We start from the raw sequence: 16646 nt of genomic DNA on the forward strand, positions 1-16646 counted from the left end.
CGGTCTTGTATGTCACTTCAGATAGACATGATTCGTGCCAGTGCGCAGAGGTGGACTCCAGTTGGTTCTTGGTCCAGTCGATGGAAAGATTGTGTCTGCGCAACCAAGAGATGCCTAAGATGACTGGGAAATGGGCAGCACGAATTATATCGAAACGGATAATTTCTTTGTGTTGTAGGATAAAAGCCAGAATGTCTTCGTTTGTATGAGTTATCAGTCCGGAACTGAAGTGGCTTACCGTCGACTCCTTCCACCTTCTGATTTTTTTCCTTCTCAACCCGACGGATGCCCATATTTTCAGCCCAAATGGTATCCACGAAATTGCCGGTGGCACCACATTTGTTCAGGGCTAGGTTGTCGACCTTGTGTTGCTGGATCAATAGTTGGATTGCCATTACCATCAGTCGATTGTCTTCTGAAGTGGCAGGTGACGAGACAGTCATGGTAACAAAGGGACTTGGAGCAACACCTCAGTAACTTGTCCCTCCTAGTTCCGAGGTCGTCCATTTCCCGGACGGCAGGGAGGAACCTCCGGACAGTCCCAAAGAAGATGCAAATCTGCACCACAGTACATGCAGAGACCCTTGTCTCTGCATCTCTTGCGTCCCTCAGTAGTCAACAGTGCACAAGCCCCTCCGATCTGCATAGGTTCTTCTTTGATGGGTCAAGCGGACGAAGAGGGGAGTACAGGTGGATCTGTGACCAAGGGCAGGTCTCTACCTGTCCTTCTCTCGTATCTCCTCTCAGAGAGCCGGTAATCAATCTGGAGTACCTGCCGATAAAAGGTCTGAGAAAGAGGCAGGACGTGCAGGCTCATCCTTAATTTCTTTTTTTAAACCACAGCGAAAAATAGTGTATTGGGTGGCTTCAGGCCAGCCAGAATCCGATGCCAGTCTCTTGAAATGAGTGACGTACGTTAGAAGATCTGAGGTGTCTTGTCTCACATCCAAGAGCTTTTCGCAAGCCACATATGTGGTTTCAGGTCTTTCAAAAGTTTGTTTAAGAAGATTAAAAAATGCTCCAAAATCCTGGAGAACAAGATTGGCACCGGTGAGTATTGGGGTTGCCCACGCAAAAGCGTTTCTGGTCATGTTGGAGACCATGTACCCTACTCGGGCATGGTCTGAGGCATAGGCCTGAGCCTGAAAAGTGAAGTGTACCATACAGGCTTCGACAAGTTCTTTTAGCTTTTTTGGAGGCCCATCGAATTTCCCTGAAGCTAATGCCATCGAGGGTAGTTTAGAAGTGTGTTGATCCTGAGCGGTTACCAGATGCCGTAACACAGTGTTCTCTGTCTTGAGGGTTTGTACTTCTTGCAAGAGTCCTTGCACAGCAGCAATCAATTCTTGGATCTGTTTGGCAGTGGCTATTGGGATTTCTTGTTGGCGTGGCAAACTGTCAGGATTAGCAGGCTCACAAGGGTTGTCACTTAATTCAGTCAACTACCCCTCATCCTCACTTGTCTCGCTGGAGCTCTTGTCTCTTCCTCTTTGCCTAGTGCTTTGCTTTTTCTGGAAGAGATATGGTCTCCCTTGGAGGGAAGCCATTATGCCTGCCTTGATAGAAAGGGCGGGCTAGTGGCCCCTTCCCCGAGGAAGCCGCAAGGGGAAAAAGCCAAAGCCAGTGGAAAAAACTCTTTTATGTGTGGATCATGAAGGCAGGTGTTGTAAGAGTTCAGAAGATGCAGAATCCTCCAGTGGGAAGTTGAGATCAAACTCCCACATTGTAAGTGGCAAAGTAGTTTCTCAAATCAGCACAGATCCAAAATGAAAAAACACTGAGACACAGAGACCCAGGAAGGTCCAATGGAGGAATGCAGGGCTTCTGAGAGAGCCGGAAGAAAGCCACGGAAAGAGTGCGAGGGATAAGGAGCCACACTGAGGAGAGGAGTGTGGAAAGGAGGGAGACCAGGTGAGCCAGGCAATGCGAGGCAGCACGAAGGGCAGAGAGCAGTAGAGCCGTGCGAAGGAGAGAAGGGAAAACAGAGAAAGTCAGCAGGAATGAATGGGAAGCCCAGAGAAGACTCGGATGGATCGCCGTGCGAGAACGGCAACAGGAAGGAGGAGCCAGTGAGAGAGCGAAAGGAGGCAGCAGGGCAAGCGGGCCTCACAACGAGCACTGGTAGAGCAGAAAACTAAGCGTCTCACACAAAGCAGAGAAATCCAAGGGGTTGCAACGCGCCGATTGCCGGGTGCCGACTGGCTAAAGGCAGCCCAGCAGCAGCCATGATAGAAAAGACTAGATCGCTATGCTGAGCGGCCAGGAAACGTGGTGTCTACATTCAATAGCGCCAGAATCTCCATTGATTCCACAAGCGCCACTCATGCGGGCGTGTGACAGAGGGGAACGTATATAAGGAACCACAGGAATCAGGAAGTTGTGGGTTGTTCAAGTGAAGTAAGAGGAAGAAGAGATATTAGACCAAGAGACCAGAAGGAAGAAGGATGGTGTAAAGGAGCGTGGAGGTGATTTATAGTACAGTGGAGGCATTGGTTGGTGTGAGAAAGCAGTACTGTGTTGTGAGTGTGTGTGCAAGTTCAGTGAGTGAGATTGATAGCAGGAGAGGAGGGAGTGAGTGAAGGGTGAATGAGAGGTTGTTCAAGTGAAGTAAGAGGAAGAGGAGGCATTATACCAAGAGAACAGAAGGAAGAAGGATGGTGTAAAGGAGCATGGAGGAGATTTATAGCAAAATGGACGCATTGGTTGGTGTGAGTAAGTGTTACTGTGCTGTGAGTGTGCGTGCACGTTGAGTGAGTGACATTGATAGCAGGAGAGGAGGGAGTGAGTGAAAGGGTGAATGAGGGAGTCAAAGGAGAGTAAATGAGGAGACGGTGGGGAGGAGAGGTAGTGTATGCAGGGAGTATTAGTAGCAGTGTGGAGATGAGAGTCATAGGGGAAAGGGGGTCTGAGTATTGTAAAGAGGGAAGAGTAGTAGCAATGTAGGAGAGAGTAATAGGAAGTATGATTGGACAGTGGAGGTAGGCTAAAAAGAGAGGAAGATCAGAGGGATAGAGGAGGAAGAACCATGGAGAGAGAGGAGAGATGGTGGGTGAAGGAGTGAGAATGGTAGTCAGAGGATGGGGGAGAGGCAGCAGGATATAGGAAGAGAAACAGCAGCGCGCGGAAGGAAAAAACAGAGTGGGACCTGAGTATCAGAGGAATGATATCCCATTTGGGAGTCACTGGATATTATCAATGGAATCAAAAATGAGTCGGTTTCACCTTCAGGGATAAACAGGCAGAAGTTGCATTTGACATTGGGCCTCATTCTGAGTCCGGCGGTAGCTGTGCCAGAAAAACCACAGGCTGCCGCCGGACCTGCAATGAATTACCACCTCTGGACTTGACGGATTTACCGGGGCATTACAGCCCCGGTGGTCCGGTAATTTCGGAGGCGGAATAACGTTACTCCCCATTCTGGACCGGCTAACTTGTAATGAGGCTTATTGTGCCTTAAAGGAGTCAATCAGCATTCCAGCCCTCAAACTAGCAAAACCAGCCAACCCTCTACATTGCCTTCCCTTATACCCTCAATGATGCTTGAACCCTTATCTTTAGACACCAAACTTAGACCTTCCAGTAGCAAACAAACCCCTGTTTTCTGGAGATAGTCTGCATCTCTTCTTCCTATTTTTCCATCATCACATGACATAGTCCTTCCAGTTCATTTCAATTCGGCTTCCGGTCTTAACCTCCTCAGGCGAGGGGCGTAGGTCAACCAGCCTCTGATGTTTTTCTTGTGTCTAACAGAGTCACATTGCCCTTAACAGATAGATGGAGCGAGTGCCAAGTCTTGTGGCCTTCACCCAGTGCACTCAACCAGCCCCAAAATCATTGTCTGAGCACTTTTGTCTGGTGCATGCGCAGTTCACTGTATATCGTGTAAGCACTATCCAGAGCAAAAAGCGTGCAGCAAACCCCTCAAGAAAGTCTGCTTAAAGAAAGAAAAAGTAATAAACACTAGGGTTCTTGGCACATTGGCGTTGCATATTCATCTGACAAGGGGAAGGTTTATCTCATGGGCCCTTCCTAGTTATCTCTTTCGCCCACTCCACACCCCACAATGACGTCATCATATGTAATATCAAATCATTCTGGAAAAGTGTGGGGATCTGCATTCCCAATAGGAAGACTAGTTTGTTCTCTGATGGAGGCAAGCTAGATTTTTTTTTTATGTTGCATTTTTGGTTTACATAAAACCTTATACAACATTTCATACACAATACAAATATACATTTAATTAGTTTATAATACAACATATACAATTCTGGACTAATCGATAAAAAGAGATTTCATACAGAAAATCACATAAACACACAAGTATTCCTAAAAAATGTAAATAAAATCCTCTCTCAGCCCTTAATTAATATTGTTCTCTATTTACTTTGTACATTTTTACATATTAGATTCTTAGTTTCCAATTCCTCCATTATATTTTGAAGCAATGGATTCAATGCTAGGATTAAAGAAACATTTACTCCCCACATGCAACGACTCCAAAACAAATGGCTAGACATCTCAAGATCTCTATTAAATCTATCTTTAAAATAGAGTGCTCGTTTGGGCTCAAAATGAGTACAAAAAAGAACAAGGTGCTTTAAAGTTTCTAACATGTTAATTTCTTCACAGAAGCGACATGTTAGACTAATACAATTTTGATTAAGCACCTCTTCTTTATGTCCCCAGTGCTGAATCCTTTCTAAAGTCGGTATCTGGTTAAATCTAAAGCGCATATAAGTTAATCTCGCCTTATCACACGGTAATCTTTGTAAGTAGCGAGGAATACATTCCCTTGCATGAACAAAGTAAGCATACTCCTTATATGAGGAGTAGGACTCTATACTGTTTACTGTATCCACCAAATCTGCCTTAAATAGAAATCTCCTGACTAATCCGGGTCACTCTACCAGATCTTCTAGGCAAAAACCTAGACTATCTAATAAACAATTCATTTTATCACCGAACTGTCTGATGGATTTTACTGACCCGGATTTAACAACCCTATTCAACAGCTCATAGAGGGTGTTTACGGCTGGATCATTTATCTTTCTATAGAAGGATAGCTGCCTCCATAAGTATCTTGCTTTGAGTGAAATAAGACAAAACTCATGTCGAATAATGGCATTGGGGACTGCCACAGATAGGCCCAGTACTTCTTTCCACATTTTCCCCTGAACCACATTCAGCCATGTGCTCATATCATAGGTGCAGATATCCAAACCATACAAAAGGACCGGCTCACATTTTGCAAGATAGAAACGTCGTATCGGTAGGAGCGAAAATTTACATACCCTGATCTTCAAAAATTTCATTTGACCCTTTAGTTTTGACATTTTCTCTTCCAGGCTCATTTTCCACATCTTCAAAGTAGATTTGTTAGTAAAGTTATAACCTAAATATGTTATTGCCTGGACCTGTTCCACCTGTTCATCTCCCATCTTCCAAATATAGGACTTATTGGTTCTTTTCTTAGTAACCACAATCGTTTGAGATTTGGATGCATTCGGGGAAAGGTTGTTCACTATCGCGTACTGATAGAAAATATCCATCTTTCTACGCAGGCCACGAGGAGAACGATCAAAGAGAATAAAATCATCAGCAAAGGCCATCCACTCAATAGCCAAGCTCCCCAACCTAACCAGCGCAATGGAAGGGCCCTGCCACATGTCCTCCACATCGCTGACATATAGGTTGAAGAGCGTGGGAGCAAGTGAACAGCCCTGCTTAACCCCAACCTTTGTGTCAATGGCATCAGATAACGTACCTTCCTGAGTCAAACGAACCCTGACCGAGGTATTGTTATGCAGCAGAGCCAGGAGTTGGACAATCTTACGGGGAAAATTAATTCCTAACATTTTAGTCCACAATCTTGTTCTGATAACTCCGTCAAAGGCATTGGAAAGATCCAGGGATGCCATAAAAACTTCACCCATGTTAGTTTGATGGACAATATCTCTAAGATGGGCCAGAATGTTCCCATTTAAATCTGTTCCAAAACCCTCTCTGAAGCCCACCTGAAATTTACTAAAACAGGCATTTCTTCTAATCACTTTATTAAGATCCCTTAAGAGAAGAATGCCAAAGATCTTACTAGCTGCATCTAAAAGTGCTGTGGGTCTATAGTTCTGGGGGTTGAGAACATCTCCTTTTTTGAATATGGGTACAATAATACTTTGGGTCCAGGATTTCGGAATGGTATGGTTTTTAAAAATATCATCAAATATGGGTTTCAACAGTTTAGCCCACATTTCAGGTGCTGTCTTTATTACAAAAGGAGGAATACCGTCAGGGCCGGGTGCTCTGGATGGTTTGAGTTTATTGATAGCCCACATAATGTCCTCAAAATCCCACGGACAATCGCCCACCTCTAGAGGACCTAAATCCATGTCCTGTTCCCTAGAGAGGGCAGAAGGCAATGCAAACTTGTTCTTGTAATAAGAGCACCATACCTCTGCTTGGATAGGGCAATCAAGTTGGTCTTTAGTCGGCCTCAACATGTTATTAATAGTAGCCCAAAATGTAACCTCTCTGCCCTTACAGAGATTGTGCATCATCAACTGATGAACTTCAAGATGATGATCGATTTTCAGGGACTTGATCAAATTTTTGTGTTTCATGATAAGTTTTTTCTTCCTGAGCTGTATGTAACTCAGCAAAAGAGATGGGTAGTTTCTTCAGAATCTTTAGTTCCCTATTTTTGATACACTTGGATCTTTGGACTCTAGGATCACTAATCTTCTCCCTAAATTTCAGCTTCTGCATATCACCTATCCTATTATTTTTGTAGACACATGACCATATAATATTGTTGTAGTGAAATCCCCCTAATAAGGGATTCTCTTCCCCACTAATTCGGTGAGACTCCAGGGTTAAGTTTTCTAACACGAAAGTATTACATTTCTTAATAATTTTCTTATTCCATACAATCCTTTTCCTGTTATTTGAGACCTTTGCGCCCATCGACATAGGATTAATGTGTGTACCAAAACCTAAAAGCGATAAGGAAAAGCACAGGGGGATGTGATCACCCAACTCTACCTCCATGAGTGTCAATTTTCCACAAGCCTGTTTCCAGCTATTGGATACATAATAAAAGTCAATTCTGGAACTGTTACTTCCTCTTTTCCAGGTATATTTGGGTAAATTCCAATCCGAGGCATGATCTAAGAGTCCCAGGTCCCAATGGTCAAGGAATTTATCCCACCATATACCTCTCTTGAGGTTAGTATGAAGTATTTTAGGGATAACCCCTCTTTCATTTAACATGGCTCCCTTAGCACAGGCCGAATTGAAATCACCTCCTATAATAATACGATTACCATACCCCTTCTCAAACCAACCCCCCAGGAGCCCTCCAAGAGAATCCCCCACTGTATCTATGGGCACCTTTAGTGGATTCCAATATATATTCAACATCTGCATTCCCAATAGGAAGACTAGTTTGTTCTCTGATGGAGGCTAGCTAGATTAGGCATTTGCCTTTATGTTGTCACGTTGAGATACACAGCATCACCGATCTATTGTGACTAGTCTGCGGTGTCGGGACACCCTCACTAGAGAAGGACTATCGATTGCTAGAAAAGACTGAGAGGGATGGCCCTTGAAGCCCTTTTTACAAATCAAACTAAAAAACATTCAACTGTCTCAACTGAGTTGGTGTGTTTTTGAGGCCTTCTGTGCCAGTAGAGTATCTTGTGTGCTTAGTTTGTTGGGGTTTCTACACACACCACACACACACACACACACACACACACAATGATAACTGGGTGGACCATTCTGTCACCAGATTGGGAACCGGAAAAGGGTGCAGATGCGGACTCTGTAGCTCCATAGCTATCAAAACTAGGGTAGGGTTTACTAAAGTATTCATGTCACATCCCTGTGAGACATATTATTGTATGTGTTGGAGAGTATTTCTGGTGTCTCAAGAAAACCCCTACAACTGGCGACGAGAGTGGGATGCCGCAGATCCATGACAAGACCATCAACATCAACTCCACAGCCCCCAAACCAGTGTGTTTAAATATTCTCACAGACTAGCCAATTTAGGCCACTCCCCCAAGCAACATCCCCTGGTCCTCCCTCCTCTTGCAAGGTCTATACACCTAGTCCACAACCTGAGTTGCTGATTCAGTACCACTACTAGAGAGTGCCAGCATTTGTACCAGAGGAGCCACTGGATTCCCACGTCTTTATGGGAAAATTATATTAGCAGAAGTATTGGAAGGTAAAAAAAAAACCTTCATTGCATGAGCGCCCATGTAATGCACCCAGTAGCCTTTTTACTATCCTCTGTTGCTCCAGCCTGTCTGTGACATAATGTGGCCTATTCATGCAATGTCAGATTCTGAAGGGAACAGGATTCCAAACGCTTCTGAAAGTTTAAGTATTGATAAGAACCATGGGAATGTTGGGAATCACATTTATTTTGTATACGCATCAAAGTATTGTATTTCTTTCTGATAGTTCCTTAGCAGATACTTGTAGAAGGCACAGAGAATATATCTATTATTTCATGTTATCAAAATATAGAGACTTTTCTGATATCTTTATTTCTTGTCGCTAGGTTTCTTTGTACAGTTGGCAGATGTGCTGGTGCCGGGCAGCGCCTAACCAACACACTTGGCTTGGACGCATTCAGTGTGTTTCTATCTTCCTTTTGATGCGTGCTTCAGCGGGAACTTCCCCTGGGCGAGGAATTAGCTATTGGCATGCTCCTAAGTCACCACGACTGCCCGGCCCCTCAATGGGTAGCCTTCTTACCAATGTTGCATCTCTGCAAGCACATGAATTACATTTGCCAAGATTATTGGGGGGTCTCTAGCCATTAGAGGCAATGTCACCTCTGGGTTCATTGGTCTTAACTTTTTTTGGTTGCCTCTGGCTGCTAGGAGTGTAGCACCCATTCTCCTCTGTCTGCTGACATCCTAAAGCGCTCCACCTGGAGGAGGTGACTCTCCATCCACGGGTGCGTTTCTCACACAGGGTTTCCCAGTGCCCCAATTCTTCTCCTTCACACCCTTCTCAGCAGCTTTGCTGTTACACTGGAAGTCCTCATTATCAGCAGGCATGGACGCCACTCTGTCTACTCTGCTCCTACCCATTTGAAAAACATCTAAGGTCCTTGCTTTAAATGTCCCTTTTCCCTCTGGGACCTCTATAGGAGGAGCGCCAAGGTTTTTCCCCAAGTCATCTCTATCGATCCATCTCATTGGACCTCTAGAAGACGTGAGTGCAGTTGGCTGGGTTTCTATACCCCTGGATGAACGGATCACATCTGTCTTTCTCTTTTGATCCATATTGACGTTTAGCATTTCATGCTTCCTCCTGTGGACCTTGTCCTTTCTTAGAATGTCATGGCTTTGGTCAAGTCTTGCCCCATTTCCAAAGGCAACCAATCTGTCTATGGCACGGCCCATTCCTCGAACCCCACTCATGGCAGACCTCTCCTGCGCCTGTTCGCAAAGATCAGACAGACTTTCCCATAAGGATGACATCATTTTCTTGAGAAATATGTTCTTTTTCCACAGAAAGGCAATGGATTCTTGGTTAGTTTGATTCTGCGAGATGGAATTTTTACAGTTATACAGGCTACTTGTTGCACCCAGTTTAGGCTCCTCTGGAGCTTCGTCAGTGTAATCAGTCAGAAACGAGGATGCAGTTTTATTGCTCTTTTCACTTCCAATATTTCTTTTGGAAGAAATTAATTTAGTTATTGACAAACGCAGGCCAGGGATCATATCCTGTGCTGCAGAATTCTGAGAACTAACGTTCCTCGCTGTTTTAAGACTCTCTACGTGTTTTTCTCGGAGTCCTGCAGAAGAAGCATCCTGTCCTCCAATGGGATCTTGATTTGATGACTGTCTGTCTTTTAAGGATCCACATTGAGACGCAAACGTCAACCCATGATAGCTTTCATAAAATGGTTTCTTACGAATTAGTTTCCTTCTCCGTGATTCAGTATCTTGTGTTTTTGTCCGTTCTCCTGATTTAATGTCCAGAAAATCGATATGTAAATTCTCATTTCTGCTGGCTAACCCCAGAGACCTCTTGGCTGACTCTGTCTCCAGTCTTCGATGGATTATCATGGTCTCTCTGAATTTTGCTTTGATCTTTTGAATTTCTTCTCTTTCGCTCCGGTTCATCGTGTTTTGGTGAATGATTCGGGATTCAACAATACAGAGCGGCAGTACGAGAATGTTCATGAGTATTTTCTGTCGGACATGGGTCTCAAGATACATGAGTATATCTTCATAGTGACTGACCACTCTTGATTTACTGGTGTGAACCCGCCGCCAGGTACCCACAGATCTTGTGGCCTTATATGGTGCGTAAATGGCGATGTCCTCACTAGTGTATTGCCAGGACGGAGCTGGGTCTTCCTCCTTTGTCTTGATTTTCAGGGGGCACAATACAAGGGGCTCATGTTCATACTGATCTCCATGAGGGATTTGCAATTGCATGTCCAGTCCTACTATCGCATTACCATCCAAGATTTCCAGTGGATGCAGTTGGGCAGGTTTGAATGGCTCATGCATTGCCTGATCAGTAATGCAATGGGGGTAATGCAGGCAAGGAGGTTGTGGCTGCATGTTCTTCTGCGGAGCGAGGGCAACATACCTCTTAAGCATCAGTCTTCTGAATTTAATTTCCAGATCTTTCATTGTCTTGTGTCTCTGTAATGTAGACATATCTATTGTGGTTTCATTCAAGCATGACTGATTATTTATTCCAGAGTTAAACAGCTGACATATAAAGCTTTGACTAGTTTCTTTGGCCTCATTGCTCCAGGTTAGGTCTACGCCATGTTTAGAGGGCACAACATTTACTGACAGTTTTAGCCGAGGCCTTACTGATTGAATTGCCTCTTGGACACTCCGCGGGATACTAAAATGCATTTCAATCACTTTAAGGAAGTCAAGGATTAAATTAATTTCTAAAACATGTTGCTTTATTTTCAAGTTAGGCTTTACACCATGAATGACAATTCTATAGAGTTTATGGCTTTTATCTGGGAATGAATAAATTGTGGAAGCCTTCAGTGGATCTGATGGCCATGTAGAGGGCAGGACATCATATGGCCACAGCTCTGCCAACCTGTGCAGCAGATGCCAATCCACACAATCTGCAGTTTCCTGAGTCCCACTAAAACTGGGACGGGCATTTCTCTGCTCATAAATAACTATCATGTTGAGGGATGTTCTATAAAGACAGGAAGTATCAGTTTCTTGTGCAGTGGATACAATACATTGTATCCTAGTAGAGAGGACAGAATGGATGGATTGATGGATATTGACATGCAAATTCAATGCACATACTAGCACCTGCTCCCTGACAGTTTCCTCATTGGGCTCTTTCATCTTCTTACTCAGGAAATGCATGTCTTGTTCAGTGAAAGCAATATTAGCTTCTCTGTTATTACCTGGAGGAGGCATGCTTAACGTACTTGGTGATATGCATTCCAAAGACCTCAAACAGATACAAGCAAGATGTGTGTGTTTTAGCTTCCACCCAGTAGATGCATAAACGCCAACATCGACCCACATCTGGGCAGGGATTCCAAGCATCAGAACATTGCAGACACTAGCCATGTTCGATGCTAGGTCATTCTGCGCATGCACGGTTTCTGGCGCGATCACCATTAGTGGTGTACCCTTGGTGTTCACTTGGAGGTACCTCTTCGCCATTTGTTGCTGTGGTGACTGAGGATCTGTAGTATTGCAGTATCCCAGTGCGTTCTGAAACTTGCTGCTCTCAGTATAGTGCATGTAGATCGTGTCCAGGCCTTGGTCCAGAATCTTCGATGCTTGGTGAGAGTCACTTGATCCAGAAGACCCTGCCTCTGGCTGAACTGTATGTTTACCTTCAGTGTGAGGCCTGGATAAAGGAATGGCCCCTCTGCTGCCATTGATCACTGGAGACAGATATTTAGCCTGGCCTGTCATGTTACAGGAGGAGTTTCCACTGGAGAGGCGCTTGTCTCTCTTCAGATTGTGTTGCTTGTATTTACTCGTGAATAGGTCTCCTGTTAGGATGAGGACGTCAACATTTCGATTTGCCTTCACCCCCATATCCTTAAGGTTGTGAGCCAAGCTGGATTCTTCTTCTTGTACCAGTAGATATTTATTCTGGTGAAGCTGTGACAGCTGTTGTATGATGTATGGGTTACAGAAAGACATGCCAACCTCACTGAATTCAGTTCTCGGACCATTGCCTTCGAGTTCCTTCAATGAGGGTAAGGTTCGAAAGAACACATTTGTTAAAAATCCATTCTGATTAATCGGCTTCTCATAAAGTAGTGGTTTCTGATGCTTTTTGTTTCTTCCTTGGAGGTGCATAAAACAGGGTTCCAGGAATTGAGCGATCTTGTTATTAGAATGATTGCGTAATTTCACAGATTCCACACTTTTGGGGACCATCTGAGTAACTCTAAAAGCTTTTTGTAAACATCTTTCTTTTAGGTTAGAATCCATGCTTGATCTAATGTCCTCATTCAGAAATGAGGATTCTACACTGATTACGTTCAGTGCTACGGCTGCGTCGAAGCTCCATCTTGACTGTAAGGACACAGGTAATGAAGACATGAGCGTGCCACTTGCATCCAGCCGGGAGGCTGGCACCCCCCACTCATGCTTCAGCCTCTTGTTCTTAACGTGCCATTCCAGATAGACTCTGAGCCATGGCTTCAGCAACAGTGCAGAGAACTCTGTGGAAGTCCCGCTTCCATAGAACAATATGGGAGTAAGGGATATTTTTGACAGTGAATGAAGGTGATGAGCCTGAAGACCCCACTGAAGAGTGGGAAACATGTATGTGTAGATATGAGCGAGGCTGAGAGCACTTGTTGGATCTATGCATGAGGAACTGGAGAACATTGGTTTCTGCTGCCTTTCTCCAAGATAAATGATTATTGGTAGAAATCTCTTCTTGGGAAACCTAAACACAGTCTGTGATGTACACACCACTGGACACAGTCTAGCTGTTTGAGTTTCATTGCATTTCATTGTATATGTATCCACTTCAAAAGAATCTTCAGGCCCGGCCTGGATAGGCACTTCCTTATAAATTAGGTGCAGTGCACCATTCACCTTCTTTGATTGGCCTACACGATCAACAGCTATATCATAAAATGCTACTTGTGAGATTGAAGGCGATAGAGTCGAATTTGTTAATCCGGATGCTTTAACAGATGTACTAGAAACATTTTCCTGGATCTGGTGAGAAGGCAGTACTTTGTCTTGAGATACCCAGGGTAAAACCAAAGCCATGGTCTCAGATGATCCGCTGGGCAGCTCAACCTTGCGATATATTTTTCCTCTTTTGGCATGTGACTCAGGATCCTTTCTGGCTCTATCAGGCATGAAGAAGGCCTCTTCCATAATAATGACTACTTCATTACCAGGCTTTGGGTAAGTCTTGAGTTTGGCAGGTTTTGGAGCCACAGTCATGAAACCCAAGACTGATCTTTGGTGCAGAGGGGACATGCCCCACTCATATTGCATCTTCTTTTTCCGGACGTGCCATTCAAGGAATTCCTTCACTTTGGGTTTCAGAAATGTAATGTTTTTCATCGCGGAGAATTCAGTGCTAGTCTTGCTCTTTTCTATCAGCAGTGGAAGCCAAGTTACGTTTTGTATAAACTCATTTAAGTACCCAAGATGTGCAGGGGGTAGCCCCAAGAGGAAAAGGAGATGCTTTTGCTTCAAGTTCCAATTTACAATGTCAACGCTGATTTGATCAGTAAATGGCAAACACATGGTTCTTAGCCTCAGCGGACGTTCCGAGTAATGACCAAGATTTGGAAATAATTTCGTAATCACATTTTCCAGAGATGTTTTCATCTCTGTTGGCAGTGCCTGCATTTCAAATTCAGGGTCTTCTAGATTTGGCTGCGGTCGATTGATAACCGGGCTGAGTATACCTGTGGGCAAGTTGTCACAAGATACCTTATTTTCTAGTTTATGATCACACTTGTATTGCATGTATAATGGATGATTAATGTGTGATGTTTGTGGAAGGGTTTTTGTTAACGGTGTATATAAAGCCGATAAGAAAAAGCAGAATGCAGTACTTTCAAGTGCAGGGTGTGTGGTACTTTCAAGTTCAGGGTGTGCTGTACTTTCAAGTGCAGGGTGTGCAGTACTTTCAAGTGCAGGATGCACAGTACTTTCAAGTGCAGGGTGTATTGCATGTCTTACGCCTCCCATTACTTTGGTTGAAGTGCATATCCCTTCCTGTAATATTTCCCTTGATATGTGGCTTTCTAATACGTTCAAAATATCCTCCTGAAGAAACAAGACATCGACTCGTATAATGATTACTTGGATTTCCCCCTCCTGCATGGAAATGGATGTTGAAAAGTTCCCAAAGGACTCTCTGGATATTGCTAGTATCTTCTGATCTTCTGTAATCTTTGTGGTAATGTGCGATTCCGTTCTCTCCACAGGAAGAGGTCTCAAGTTTTTATCGTCCTCGTTGGATAATTCCATCCCAGCTTCCATTGATTGTATCTCTGGCGATCTAAAATCTATAAATTGCATTGGCTCAGGCGTTTTATCCATCAAAGGCAGCATATCCATTTTTTTCCCAAAAAAATCTGTTCCTGCATTCGCATCAAGCTGACCTTCAGGTGAAATTGACGGGTCTCTATGTTGCTGGGTGATTGCCTTACGTCCTTCTGGAAAGTTTGATGTCTGCCTGCCTGGCTTACCGTGCACTTTTGAAGAAGGTGGCAGGAATGAGTTGATATGTCCATTCAGACAGTGTGTCAATTTAGGGAGTGTTGTTATGTGTTCGATGGAGGATTGCAAAGACATTTTCCGTGGTGGTGAATTTGCAGACGTGGGGCCCATTATGGCCAATTCCTTCACACGGTGTATGCCAAGTCCTGCAAACAACATACGTTCTTTGTGTCTTAGTCTTCGCTCTATGGGGTCCAAATAATCTGGTTCTAAGAAATGAACACATCTCTTTCTTGGTCGGGTTGTCATTTTGCCCCTGAAAATCAGTTTGGGGAGGAGAAATTTAGTGAAAGAAATACCCCTTTTCCTCGCCATTTTCCTCTCTCGGCATGGCATTCCTGCCATTCTAATGTCAACACCTTTTTCTAATTCATGTGCCTCCTGTATTCCTGACCCTTGCATGCATGTGTTAACAGGTAGCTTTTCAGTCAGGCTAACTACATCATCCATGTCCTTGGAGTGCTTTGATGCCATGCAGAGGTATGATATATTAAGAACTTGCATGGCGGGGGACATATTGCAATATCCAGGATCTGGTCTGGAAGAGGAAGGAGTGAGCAGTTGAATTGTTTGAGCTGTAGATGGTAGCGCTGGCCTTACAGATTCTGCGATTTGACCAGAAAGCTCACATTGGTGCTGCATGACCTTGTGTTTGAGATGGGCCTCAAACTGCTCTCTGATCTCCTTATTGATAAAATGTGTAGCAGCAATTGAGACCTTTTCAAGATCACAGAGGTTATTACATTGGTGTGTCTCAAATTGTGGCTCCTTAGATCGGGGAACATTCACAGATTGGGGAAAGTCCACCCAAGACCGGCGGTACTCCCATTTTCGAGTGGTCTGCTGTTGGAAATGCTGCGTGTTGCCTATCAGTTTAGCATCCTTGGGCATAGAGGATATAGGTGCCAAAGGCATGTATAGTCTGAGGGAACTCTGGACAGCAGCTGGCACACCCATTATTTGTTCTAAGGGCTTCTTCTTAACATGCCATTCTAGCCTTGCATCTATTTTGTTGCTATTAAGCCGTGTCTCTGTTTTGCTGAACATTTGTGTGGAACGCAGTCTCCTATCCTTGATCAGTGACGAAGATGCACGAGAATCTTTCTCAGCTTCCGGCGCAGGCTCTGTATACTGTAGATTCATGCACTTCTTTGTCTTATGCTGTTTCATGGCTGCCCATAGTTTGGCCTTTCCAATGAAAGCAGAGAAGCCATACACATGATATTTCAGGATTATCAGGAGTGCTCTAAGCACGTCAACCTGAGATTTATAAAGCAAGTCATTAATATAGATTTTAGAGAGAAAAAGGGATTTGCAGTGATTGCAAAGAGAATGTTCCAAGTGATGAAGGGTATGATGGGCATGTTGCGTTTGGGTGGCCGATGAATAGAAGGTTTCTGAAGGGTGAATCGAAAGCACCTGATCTTTAGAGATCAAGGACATTGAGGCTACTGAAGTCAAGTTTGAGATGTGTTTTGCTCCTAAACTTGATTTTTCATAAGGGGATGAAAAGCCAGAGTTTGTTAAAGATGTTCTCATGAAGGAAGTCAACAAGTGGTCTAATTGAAGATCATTCTCTTGGGAGCACCCAAGTGTCGGTTCAGGTCTTTGACCAGGCAATGAGACAGAAGCACATGCTATCTCCTTTTCTCTGTTTACTTTGGAGGGCAACACTCTAGATAAGGCGTGGACAGAGCTTGGTGGGGGACGGGGTTTTGAGGTTGACTGGCAGTTTGCTACACTCTTTGTAGCCTTATGAACTTGTGAGACCAATTTGTATACTTGGCAGGCTTTCCGACTACCGGGTGGCAGCCCTTTAGCTCTCTTATCCAGGGGATGGGACATAATTGTTCCTCCAGGGAATTCTTTAGCATGGCTTGTATAACAGCATTTCATAGGGCATTT

The sequence above is a fragment of the Ambystoma mexicanum genome, chromosome 5p (assembly GCF_040938575.1).
Source record: "Ambystoma mexicanum isolate Mex_15411 chromosome 5p, UKY_AmexF1_1, whole genome shotgun sequence".
In the NCBI taxonomy this organism is placed as follows: Eukaryota; Metazoa; Chordata; class Amphibia; order Caudata; family Ambystomatidae; genus Ambystoma; species Ambystoma mexicanum.